Below are 13,085 nucleotides of genomic sequence, written 5' to 3'. Positions count from 1 at the left end.
TGTAAAAACTGCTTCCTGAATCCTGTTGAAACTAAAATATTTCTTCTGGGAACAAGATGGTACCTCCTCAGTTAAATGGCAATACTCAACAAAGAAAACATGGTAGTCTCCCCTTATCTGTGGTTTCACTTTCTACAGTTCAGTTAGTCATGGTCAACCTTGGTCCAAAAGCAGATGATCCTCCTTCTGACATACTGTCAGAGATCAATAATAGTAGTCTAATGCTATGTCACAACACCTATGTCATTCACTGTGCTTCATCTCATCATATAGGCTTTTTTTTTTTTTTTTTTTACTTTATTTACTTATTTTGAGAGAAAGGGAAACAGAGCAGAGAGAGAGGGAGAGAGGGAATCCCAGGCAAACTCCATGCTGTCAGCATGGAGCCCAGCACAGGGCTCGATCCCAGAAACCATGAGATCATGATCTGAGCTGAAATCAAGAGCTGATTAAGCCACCCAGGGGCCCACATCACATAGGCATTTTATCACCTGACGTCATCACAGGAAGGTTAAGTACAGTACAATAAGATATTCTGAGAGACAGACCACATTCACTTAACTTTTATTACAGATACTGTTATAATTGATCTGTTTTATTATTGTTGCTAGTCTCTTACTGTGTCTAATTTGAAAATTAAATTTTATCATAGGTATACATGGGTAGGAGAAAAAATAGTATTTATAGGGTTTGATACTATCCATGGTTTTAGGCATCCACTGCGGGTCTTGGAACATATCCCCTGCAGAATAGGGCAGAGTACTGTAGTACAGAATCCCAGTGAGGATGAGGACCTGCAGGCGGAACTGGGTTAAAGTCCTGATCTCTCACTTGCTAGCTATGTGATCTTGGTCAAAATAAACTTAACTTCTGAGCCTACTTTCTTTCTTCATTTATAAAATGTTGATCCCAGGAATAAGAGAATATATATAAGAGATAATGCAGATAACGTGCTCAGAAGAGCTCCTGACACATAAATATTAGCTATTAATAATGATGATGCTGATGGTAAAAATAATCACTACTAATTTCAACTTTCAATTCTTGTTTAAAATAAACCTCAAATATATCAACATTTCATCCTTCTTTAGTAAGTACACACAGCATGTAAAATAAATGTGTGCTTCTTTTCTGACAGAGAACTCCGCCAAGTCACCTGGGTCACCTTCTTCCTCCTTTAAAATCATTATGAGGTGCAAGGAATGTGAAAGCAGAATTGAATATGTTCCTAGAATAGGCCTATTAGGTATATGTTTTTAGAAAGACCTATAGCACCATATTTCTCGTCATTTGTTCCTCCTAGAAATGGAACAAAGGGGGAAATCTAGTTAATAAATCACTATAAAGACTGAGGTTTTATGAATTTTTGTCTAGTAACACATTCTACTGACATCACTTGGTAGATCTTAAAATAAAGATACTGAGATTAAGAGAGTGTTTAACTGAGTAGCACCTCTAATCAAAGAATTACACTAATCTTCATTTTTTCCTTCAAATATATTCACTGAGTAGTTATATTACACTGAGGCTATTGGGAAATGCCAAGGTAAGGTATCCCTGAATCAAAAAGTTTACGCCCTCAAACAGCCCTACTCTATTTCCTAATTCTTACAAGGAGATTTCTCCAAGTGTCACATTTGTTTCAGAGATGTTCATGTCAGCCTACCATTTTAAGTGTATTAATCAGAAAACCATTACAGAATTAAAGGGGAACATTTAAATTTCACTTGTAAAAATAATTACAGTACCACAAAGAGATGCATACAATCGCAGAATTACTTATAAAGTATTTGAGTACTGGTTTTGTAACAAAATCATAGCATCACAGACCAAAGCTGCAAACATCCTTGTGGTGAGCACAGGCTCTTCCCTACGGAAGTAAGGCAACCAGGCCCTCGCAGAGCAGCAGGTGCTTTCCATTTCATATTGAACAGTTTTCCCTGTAAAACCAAGGACTTCAGAGAGAAGCCACACATTTAACGGGCACTGACCAGTCAAAGGGCAAAGCAACAAAAGTACAACAGAATCTTTTTTTTTCTTTTCAAAGAAAATGGATCTGCTCTATCTTATGAAGAAAACAGTTATGGGAAATAATCCTGAAGGGACACACCAATTCCCTAACTTTATCCTTTTAGTAAAGAGGCCCCAAAATATCCCAACAAGAGCAGGTATCTTCTCTATTAGTATACTAGGACTTCATACATGAATACTTCATACTTAGTATACTGTGACTTTATACAAGTATGATTCGCTCAACAAATAGTTATTCAATACCGTTCTGACAGGGAATTCCCAGAAGTCTGCCCTGGAAAACATGCCTTCCGCGTCCCATGACATATACTTGAGGATTCAGACTGTAAGTTCCACAAGGCCAGGAGCCACACCACCACATCCCTTCCGGCAATAAAGGATCTTACACGTGGAAGAAATTCAGTAAAGGTTGCTGTCTGACTTCCAAGGACTATATAATTTTGCTGTAGGGATAAGTCATGTATGAGCATGCCGTGTGTAGTGTGATTATAAAAAAAGGATTGCCTTTTTTTCTATTAATACAGATACAAGGGCTTCTCTTCAATGTGCCCTTCAAAACTGTCACCTTGGGACACTAATCAACCCATGCCAATGCTACTTTTCAGAACCAGAAGAACATGTTTTAAATCACTTTAAGAGCAGCAAATTATCACTTGAAAGTAGATTTGATTTCTAAGACAAAGATATTCCCAACACAGATGAAAACAAGTTATTTTCTCTGATCAGTTGTGCAAAGATCAAAGATTTTTAAAACCTAATGTTGGCAGGGTTCAGAGAACTGAGCTCGTGCACAGTAGAAGGGAATGAAAACTGACACTTTTTAGATGATAATGTGGTAATGTCTCCCAAAGTATAATGAGTACCCTTTGGGCAACCATACTTGTAGGATTTGCTCTTAGGAGATAACTATGCAAAAATATTTATCTCAGGATTTTTTGTTAAATCTGAAAGTAACCTAAATATCCATCTGTGGTGAATATGCCAAGGCACAGACATATAACAGAATGCTACACAGTCATTAAAAATACGTGGCAGAGAATGGATAAACAATGTGGTATATACATACAATGGGATATTCGTCAGCCTTAAAAAGGAAGAAAATTCCGACATATGCTATAACATGGATGAAACCTGAGGAGGTCATGGTAAATGAAAAAAGTCACAAAAAGACAAATATCATATGATTGGACTTAAATAAAGTACCTAGAGTAGTTAAATTCATATTAACAGAAAGCAGAATGTTGGGTGCCAGGGGCTGGAGGGAGAGGGGATGGGGAATATTCAAAAGGTATGGATAAGTCTGGGAAGATAAAAAGGTTTGGGAGACTGATGGTGGTGATGGCTGCATAACAATGTGAATGTACTTAATACCAGTGAACTGTACTCTCCAAAATGGTTAAAATAGTAAATTTTACGTTATAGACTACATATATTACCACAATTTTTTAAGTTTAAATTTTTTTAAATGTCCAGGAAATGCCACATTAAACAAAATTAAGTAAGTCTTCTTCTTGCTGTTTAGTCTTCTCAAAGTTTTTTTTTTTTTTTTTAAGTTTATTTAAGTAATCTCTACACCCAATACAGAGCTCAAATTCACAACTCTGAAATCGAGTCACATCCTCCACTGACTGAGCCAGCCAGGTACCTCAGACTTCTCAAAGCTTTTAAACGACTAATGTATACCGTGAATCTCTAAGAATGGGGAATCTAGAAATGCAATATATCCCAAAGCCAAAACGTATCTGATCCCTAATCATGTTTTCCTATAGGAACACTAACACATATCAGTGTATTAGAGATTCACAAAACATGGTTTAGAAATGCTATCTCTACCTTTTTACAAATGCTGTTTCTTTGGGCCTTGAACGCCTTCCCTGAATATTACCAATTCTTGACAGAGGTAACTGGTCCTTTTTATATACCTTTAGGCCATTAGATAAAAAATTTCAGGCTCCAGAAGATCTGTTCCCCTAAGAAGTCCTACTTTTCACTGACTCTCCCACTTTTTTATCCCAAGTTTCTCAAAGCACAAAGGTTTGTTTTACTAAAAATGAAAGCAATAAGGACACCCACACAGAGTGGGAGGACATGAGCTGCCCCACAATAACACAGCCATTTTTACTGTACTGGGTAGATCTCCCTTTATACTTACTTTAACCAATACTTATTAAGTTTCTACTATGTGCTAAATATTGATCTAGGTACAGTTTCCATGCTATTACTTTCTATAACCACTTGTGTTCATTAATGACCACGTAATCTGCCTGTGTTAACTTGGAACATGCCCTAAAGAGGGAAGTGAAATTTTAGTACGTTTTAATGGATATCAAGTCTTAATACAAGTCTATTTTTAAAAATTGTGGCGGGGGGGCACCAGGGTGGCTGGGTTGGTTGAGCAACTGACTTCAGCTCAGGTCATGACCTCCTGGTTTTGTGAGTTCAAGCCCCACACCCAGCGCGGTGCTGTCAGCTTGTCAGCCTAAGCCTGCTTCGGACCCTCTGTTCCCCTCTCTATGCCCCTCCCCTACTCGTGCTCTCCCAAAATTAAATATTTAAAAAAAAAATAAAATACATTTTTGTAATGTTTGTTTATTTTTAAGAGAGGGAAAGAGTACAAGAAGGGGAGGGCAGAGAGAGAGGAAGACACAGAATCTGAAACAGGCTCCAGTCTCGGAGCTCTCTGCACGGAGTCCAACGTGGGGCTCAAACGCACAGAACACGAGATCATGATCTGAGTCAAAGTCGGATGCTTAACTGACTGAGACAACCAGGCACCCCCAATGTAAGTCTATTTTTTTTATTTAAAAAAAATGTTTATTTATTTTTGAGAGAGAAAGACAGACTGAGATGAGCCAGGGAGTGGCAGAGAGAGAGGGAGACACAACTCAAAGCAGGCTCCAGGCTCTGAGCTGTGAATCCAGAGCCCAAATACAAGTCTATTTTTAATAATCACTTTATACACACAGTCGCTCCAAATTTTCTTTGCAATGGCATATAGAAAAACATCAGATACAACACAGTAAAAAGTAGGTGAGAAAAGTGGCAGAGGGTAAATAACTCTGGATGAATGTTTTAAGATCTTGTACATTTGCCACAGGAAGACTGCAGAATCCCAGAAGCAAAAAGCAATAACTAAACTTAATTTATTACAAAGGCCAGGCTTGCTCTTTCCTTTTTTGGTGGACTAATTCATATAATTCTAAAAATAATTCTATGAGATAGTATTTTTGTCTCCATTTTACAGTATTTTGTCTTCCATTTTTTGATGTGCAAAAACTGAGGCACATCAAAAACCTGCCCAAAGCCAAGAGAGTTAATTCTGAGAATCTTAAGCATTCTACAGCCTCTCAAAACAAAAATGAACAGGGGTGCCTGGGTTGCTCAGTTGGTTGGGCGTCTGACTTCGGCTCAGGCCATGATATCACAGCTTGTGAGTTCAAGCCCCGCAACGGGCTCTGTGCTGACAGCTCAGAGCCTGGAGCCTGCTTTGGATTCTGTGTCTCCTTCTCTCTCTGTCTCCACCCCCCCCACACACTCATGTTCTGTCTCTCTCAAAAATTAATAAAAACATTAAAAATTTTTTAATAAACAAAGCATTACAATAGTCATAATAAATAAGATTTTTAAAAATTCTATTGTTATTTGGGATCTGGGGCCTGAGAAAAATTTCTCCCATGAGCCTTTGTGGAAGATGTAATACAATAAATGTGCTATGCAGTAGAAAAGACATTTAGCCTCCCCTCCACTCATGCTATGATTTATACAATAGCAGTGCAAATAATAGTTGTTCAAAAATAAAAATTACAAAATTTTACACAAGAAAGGAACTTCAGAAATCATCTACTTATTGACCTGAAACCACAGAGGTTTACTTTAAATTTCTAGTTAGGTGTAAGTATCTTCTTAAAATCCCTAGAGATTCATGCAACTTCAGCTATAAACAAAGTCCATACGTGAAATATTCTGTTTCTTTAAATAATCCCAGCACAAGCAAATGAGCCCTCTCTATACTTCTTCACTCTCTAAGGACTGGAGATAGGTCTTGTACATGGCTTAAAACCCTCAAGTCCAGCCAATCATTAAAAGAAAATTGCCTTTCCTGGACTTTCAAAACACTCTATACACCCACTTCCCTCTGTCAGACAGACTTTAAGTCCCCTCACCTGCAATCTGTGAAAACTTGTCTGAATAAGCAACAGCCTGAGGCTTCTCCAAGGTCTGCAAACTCCCAATCAAAAATTACTGCTGCCTCATCAATGTGTCATATAAATGTTGGCATGTTAATTGTGTATTTATAAGATTGTTAATGGTTAGTTAATTTACCTCCCACACTATTATTGTACTTGAAATGATTTAACGTCTGCTGAGGGAGTTAACAACATGTAACAGCAGATGCGAGATTTTTTTTTTTTTACCTTTCCTCACTGTACCCCGACTTCATGCTATTATCGTTAACTTCAAGTTAAACCTGATTCCTATACAGGATTCCTTAAGAGTGTTAAAGAAGCACTCACATTTATTTTGCTAAAGGAACAACCACAATTTAGGAAAACAAGCCTTTTATTATTTATAAAGTCTTTCACTTATAAAAACCAACAGACCCTGTTTTTTACTAAGATTTCAACATCCTCTGATCCAGTTAAAGTTCAGAATTCATACCTCCTGAAATTTGAAAATTACTGAAATGACCATTAAAATAAAATGCTTTTAAATCTCTTTTCTAACTTTCTAATTTAACTCTAAATTAAACATTTATTTTTCAGACCGGCAAAAATTAAGCTTTTTGTTCCTATAGAGAATTAAAATCTCCATGCGAATATGCTTAATTTCATTAAACAGTAAATGGCGAGAGTCTATATCTGGAAAATTTAATTCTTCCTTTCATAAAAGTACTTGCCAGACTCAAAACAACCAAAAAGAAATGCTTGTATCTTCTTTTAAATAGTATGGGATTCATTCACTAAACATCATTGAGAGCTAGGCACTGGGAATACTACAAAAAATTATATGAACACTGGCCTGCACCCTCCAGAGTCTTATAAACTTCAGCAGATGAGCTATGCTGTATACATACATTAAAGTAACATAAGGTAACACATACTAACCTCCAAATAAGACACTAAGACAATGTTTTCCAAGAGACAAGAAAGTTACAGAAAGCTTCAGGAAGAAAGAAAGTCCCATTTAGGGATGACCAGGCTTTCCTTAGGCAGAAACAGAAGAACAATAATTGATGATGTTTACTGACAGCTCTTACTATCAGCTGTACTTCCATGTATATTTCATCCTTACAACCACCCCAAGAGGTGAGTATTAATATTATCCTCATTTTATAGATCAAAAAGTCTATTTCCTCACCCCCTGAATCTGGGCTCAGACTGTGATTTGCTCTGACCAACAGAATGTAATGGAAGGAACATCTGAACCTCAGCCTCAAGAGACCTTGCAAACTTCTGCTATCACCTTCTTTGCAACACATGTTAATCAATGAAAGAAGCTTAGGAAAAATAAATTAATTAAAAAAAAAAAAAAGCAGCTTGGGATAAAAGACCATGTGGAGAGGCTCAGCTGTTTCTTATTCCAGTCATCCTGCTAAGGTCTCCTGATGAGTGACTGAGGCCATCTGGGACCAGCCAAACCCCCACCAACCCACCAGGAGACCAGGTTTTCTCTCCTGTAAAACATCTCCTTTGGAACAAGGGAACCTGACCCTTGATTTTTCTTGTACCACTAACCTCTACCTGAAATGTCTCTGAATCGTACCATCTGCCTACATCCAGTTAAAGGATGGTAGTGTACAGTGCCTCTCAAACTTGTCCACAGACACACCTAAAGGGCAGAGGAGAGTGACCATAAATCAAGGTATTAGAGAACCTAGGGGGAGCCATCTAAAGCAACAAACTATTAAAAAAAATTACTTTTAGAATGTATTCATATTTTGCATTCTATCCTATAATATACTGCACCTGTATTGTTTCGACAGGAAAAAAAGTTTTACCTTTGAAAACATCACTAAAACTGCTAGTCCAGGAATATGTGCCATGCTTACTTTGTGCCTTCTAATATTCCCTGGCACATACTGGGATTCTCATAAACCCAGTTTGGACAGCAAGGTCTAGCAGAGAAAGACTCTGATATAAGAAATATCTGATTTTGTGAAGATAAAACGGCATTTTACCAATGGACAACTCAAGGCCTGAATTTTGCTCAATAGAGGTTTCCTATGACAAGTATGAAGAACAACTGTAGGGGCATCTGGCTGGCTCAGTAAGAACATGCGACTCTTAATCTCAGGGGCAGGGGAGTGCCTGGGTGGCTCAGTCGGTTAAGCGTCCGACTTCAACTCAGGTCATGACCTCGTGGTTCCTGAGTTGAGCCCTGCATCAGGCTTTGTGCTGACAGCTCGGAACCTGGAGTCTGCTTCAGATTCTGTGTCTACTGTCTACAGCCATACCACCCTGAACGCACCTAATGTCATCTGACGTCAGAAGCTAAACAGGGTCAGGCTTGGTTATTACTTGGAGATTCTGTGTCTCCCTCTCTCAAAAATAAACATAGGGGCGCCTGAGTGGCTCAGTTGGTTGAGTGTCTGACCCCGTCTCAGGTCATGATCTCATGGTTTGTGGGTTCGAGCCCTGCATCTGGCTTTGTGCTGACAGCTCGGAACCTGGAGTCTGCTTCAGATTCTGTGTCTACTGTCTACAGCCATACCACCCTGAACGCACCTAATGTCATCTGACGTCAGAAGCTAAACAGGGTCAGGCTTGGTTATTACTTGGAGATTCTGTGTCTCCCTCTCTCAAAAATAAACATAGGGGCGCCTGAGTGGCTCAGTTGGTTGAGTGTCTGACCCCGACTCAGGTCATGATCTCATGGTTTGTGGGTTCGAGCCCTGCATCGGGCTTTGTGCTGACAGCTCAGAGCCTCGAGCCTGCTTCAGATTCTGTGTCTCCTTCTCTCTCTGCCCCTCCCCCTGCTTGTGCTCTGTTTCTCTCTGTCTCTCAAAAATAAATAAATGTTTAAAAAAATTTTTTAATAAATATTTTTAAAAAGTAATCTCAGGGTTATATGTTCAAGCCCCATAGAGATTACTTAAAAATGAATCCTTAAAAGAACTATAATTATTAATAACACCAAACTATAAAGTTGCAAGCACAAGTTAGACTAAAATTCCCATTTTTATGCAGCCATTATAAAACAATCAGTATTTGTGAAGTGTTTTGAAACGTTTAATAGCTAGCAATAGATGTGAATCTTCAGACAATCTAATCACTCCACCACCCCCAAAACTCCAAATATGCCAACAGTCAGATATGGCTGTTACGAGAAATCTGCTAGTTTGGTGCAATGTAGCCTTAAATTATTTTTCCATTGAGGGTTGTCTCTCTGACATAAGTAGATTTGATTGACACTTGTGACAATAAACAAATAATTTCAGGTTTTACTTTAATATGTCAGGTAAAAATGTTTATAGTTTTACCTAGAGTGAAGAAATGAATAACGCCAGAGAAACAAGACTGCTTCCCAATGTGAAATTACTGAAATATTTCAGTATAAGAGCTAAAACCATAAATAGCACAACTGTCCACCAAATACTCATTCACTGATTGCATTCATCTGACAGATATCTATAAAGCACCTACTATGTGCCAGGCACCAGAGATATAATGCTGAGAAAAAGATTTAGAAAGATTTGGCCCCTGCCTTCTAGGAGCTTGAAAGTATGTACGGTAGTCAGAATTCCAAGATGGCTCCAGAAATTCTTGTCTCTTGATACTCAAGCAATTGCATCATGCCCACTCCTTGAATGTGGATAAAACCTAACCAACAGAGTATAGCAGAAGTGCTGGGGCTGGGCGGGGAGATACAGTGCGGAGGGGAAGTTACACCCTGATTACTGTTATATAAGACTCTATCGTAGGCAACTGAAGAGAGGTATCTTCCTGCTGACCTCAAAGAAACAGCCAAGTTATGGAACAACATACGGCAAGGATCAGAGAATAGCCTGTGGGACCTGAGAGTGGCTCCAGTCAATGGGTCGCAAGAAAATGAAGACCTCAGTCATACAGCTACAAGGAAATGAATTCTACCTGAAGCAGCCTGGAAAGCAGTCTTTCCCTAGTCAAACCTCCAGATGTCATCCCTTTGAGACCCTGAACAGAAAACCCAGATGAAGCCATAACTCCTGACCCACTGAGGCAATAAATTTGTATTGTTTTTAAGCCACTAAGTTTGTGGTAATTTGTTATGCAGCACTAGAAATTAAAATAGTGCAGGAAAACAGCCTAGACCCCTCTGCCTTGATACACAACCCAGTTTTACTCACCTGCCCCTTCTCCCCAGCAGACAACTCCCAGAACTCTCTGAACACGGTTCAGCCCTTGGTAATGATAATCCCCTTGATATGTGCCCCTCTCCAGTACAAACCTTATTCTTCAAAGTGCGACTCAAGAATCTCATCCTCTGTGAACTCTTCTCCAATTTGCAGGGTCCAAAATGTTTTAAAAGCACTTTAGTTCTACCTTCAACACAGTTATTTCTAAGAGTATCATGTATAAGGAACTGCCGATTTCAAACTTTTTGATCCAATTCTAGAATTTGAAATATGGTTACTGTATAGAGGTATAAATCTCGCTCCCCCCTGATCATTTGTGAAGTTGCTAAGGGTAGGAATACCCAGACCTCAACAGTAATGCAGTGGTTCTAACCTGGTAGTTCTCCACTGAAAGGCGATTCTGCTCCCCAGGAGACATTTGGCAACGTCTGGAGACATTTCTGGTTGTCACATTGGGGGTGGGTACCGTGAGCATCTGGTGGATAAATGCCACAGATGCTGCTAAACATCCTGCAATGCACAGAACAATACCCACGACAAAGAATTATACCTCCCCAAAAAGCTCAACATCAATGATGCCAAGGTTGAGAAACCCTGCTGTAATATGCTGTGTGAAGCCACTAAATCTGTGGTAACTTCCAACCCCCTCGGAACAGTTTCATTTATACTGAGACTAAACTATACAACTTTGCCACTAAAATCTATGCTCAAATCTTCTAAGGTACTAAACAAGTTCAACACCCAGCATCTGTTTACTGAAATTTTAACGTACCCTAAGGAAAATCAAAGCCTAAATTACTACAGGAAAGACAAGTTGCATTCCACCATCAAACCTGATCTGAAGCCTATGCACCCTTCTTCCTCGGCTACCTCCTTTCCGTTCTTCAAAATCCAGGTCAACAGTCAGTTCTTCCAGGAAACCTCCCACAAAGCAGATTAGCTGCTCCCTTCCATCTGGCCCCACTGCACTGCGCGGTCACTACTTCCTCCTAGTAATTAACCCAGCACAGGGCCTGCTAGTAACAGATACTACATGTTTGTTGAATTAATTCATACAATAAATACTTATTGAAGCCTACTATGTGCCAGGCACTACTGTAGAATGCAAAGACTACAGCAGAAAACAAAGCAGGAAGTCCTGCCCTCATCAAGTTCACATTCTAGTGCGGGAGACTGGGAAAACAAAACAGTAATTACACCTTAAATTAGAAGTGCTATGGTTGGAGCACCTGGGTGGCTGTCAGCTGAGCATCCCGCTTTGTCTCAGGTCATGATTTCACAGTTTATGAGTTCGAGCATCTCATCGGACTCTGTGGTAACAGTCAGAGCCTGCAGCCTGCTTTGGATTCTGTGTCCCCCTCTCACTGTCCCTCCCTTACTCTCATTCTGTCTCTCTCAAAAATAAATAAACATTAAAAAAAAAAAAAAAGGAAGTGCTATGGTAAAAGAGCACAGGGAAGAGAGCAGGGCATGCCAGGTGGTGTAGCCACGGCTGCAATTGTAAATCGTCAAGGAAGGCTTCACTGAGAACCTGACATCGGAGGTAATATTTGAAGGAGGTGAGAACAAGCCAGGTAAACATGTGAAGGGCAGTGTGTCACCAAGAAGGGAAGTGTGCCTCATACTGTTCAAAAAGTAGCAAGGAGTTCAGCAAGGAAGCAAGTAGTAAAGGATGAGGTCTGGAAGAGAGGAGCAAACATGTAGAGTCTTGCAGGCCATTCTAAGGACTCTTCTTTTACCCCAAGTAAAGTGGAGAATCACCGGGGATTGTGAGCAGAGCAGTGATATGATCTAATTCACATTTTTTTAAATTTTTTAATTTTTTTAATTTATTTCTAGGAGAGAGAGAGAGAGAGCGTGAGCAGGGGAGGGTCAGAGAGAGAGGGAGTCACAGACTGAAACAGGCTCCAGGCTCTGAGCTGGCAGTCAGCACAGAGCCCGACACGGGGCCCGAACCCGCGAACCGCGAGATCATGACCTAAGCGAAAGTCGGACGCTTAACCTACAAAGCCACCCAGGCGCCCCAATCTAATTCACATTTTAAAAGGCTCTCCCTGGGGGCACCTGGGTAGCTCAGTCACTTAAACGCTGACTCTTGGTTTCTGCTTAGGTCATGGTCTTGCAGTGTGTGAGTTCGAGCCCCACATTGGGCTCTGTGCTGACCCTGCTAACAGTGTGCCTGCTTGGGATTCTCTCTCTCAGAATAGATAGATTAAAAAAAAAAAAATCTCTCTGGACATAGCAGCCAGAGAGATCCTTATTAAAAAAAAAAAAAAAAAGACTGACTAAATGAACTAATCACACTGTTTTTATTATATATAATTTTCTATTTATATGTTGGTTTTCTCTTCTAAACTCTTAGCTCCTTAAGGACACTGACTTACTCATCACTGTGCTGCCAGACTCTAGTAGAATGTGGCCAGCATCCAATAAGAGCTCCGTGCAGAATGAATAGATGAACAAATCCATCTTTCTTGTTCCCAAAGGGGTGCACCATAGTTTTCCCAAAAAAGACTCCTTATCCATGGTACTGGTTCAGTAGATAAGTTTCCCACTAATATTTATTTATTTTTATTAATATTTATATTAATTATAATATTATATTAATTATATTAATACCTAATATTTATTTTCCTTTTATTGTCTCCTTCATGTTTGAAGTTTGCTTAAACAAATAGAAGAATTCAAAAGAGTTACACTTCCACCTACCTAGCTCTCT

The 13,085-nt window shown here is 39.4% G+C and overlaps 1 protein-coding gene across 7 annotated transcripts in view; it reads right to left on the bottom strand.

The window, feature by feature from the left end:
• MAPKAP1 (MAPK associated protein 1) overlaps positions 1-13,085 on the bottom strand; it is a 239,596-nt gene that overhangs the window by 209,794 nt on the left and 16,717 nt on the right. The gene's annotated exons all lie outside the window — the stretch shown is intronic.

The sequence above is a fragment of the Hyaena hyaena genome, unplaced genomic scaffold (assembly GCF_003009895.1).
Source record: "Hyaena hyaena isolate Hyena2069 unplaced genomic scaffold, ASM300989v1 scaffold_151, whole genome shotgun sequence".
In the NCBI taxonomy this organism is placed as follows: Eukaryota; Metazoa; Chordata; class Mammalia; order Carnivora; family Hyaenidae; genus Hyaena; species Hyaena hyaena.
This window is presented reverse-complemented; position numbering and strand designations above follow the sequence as displayed.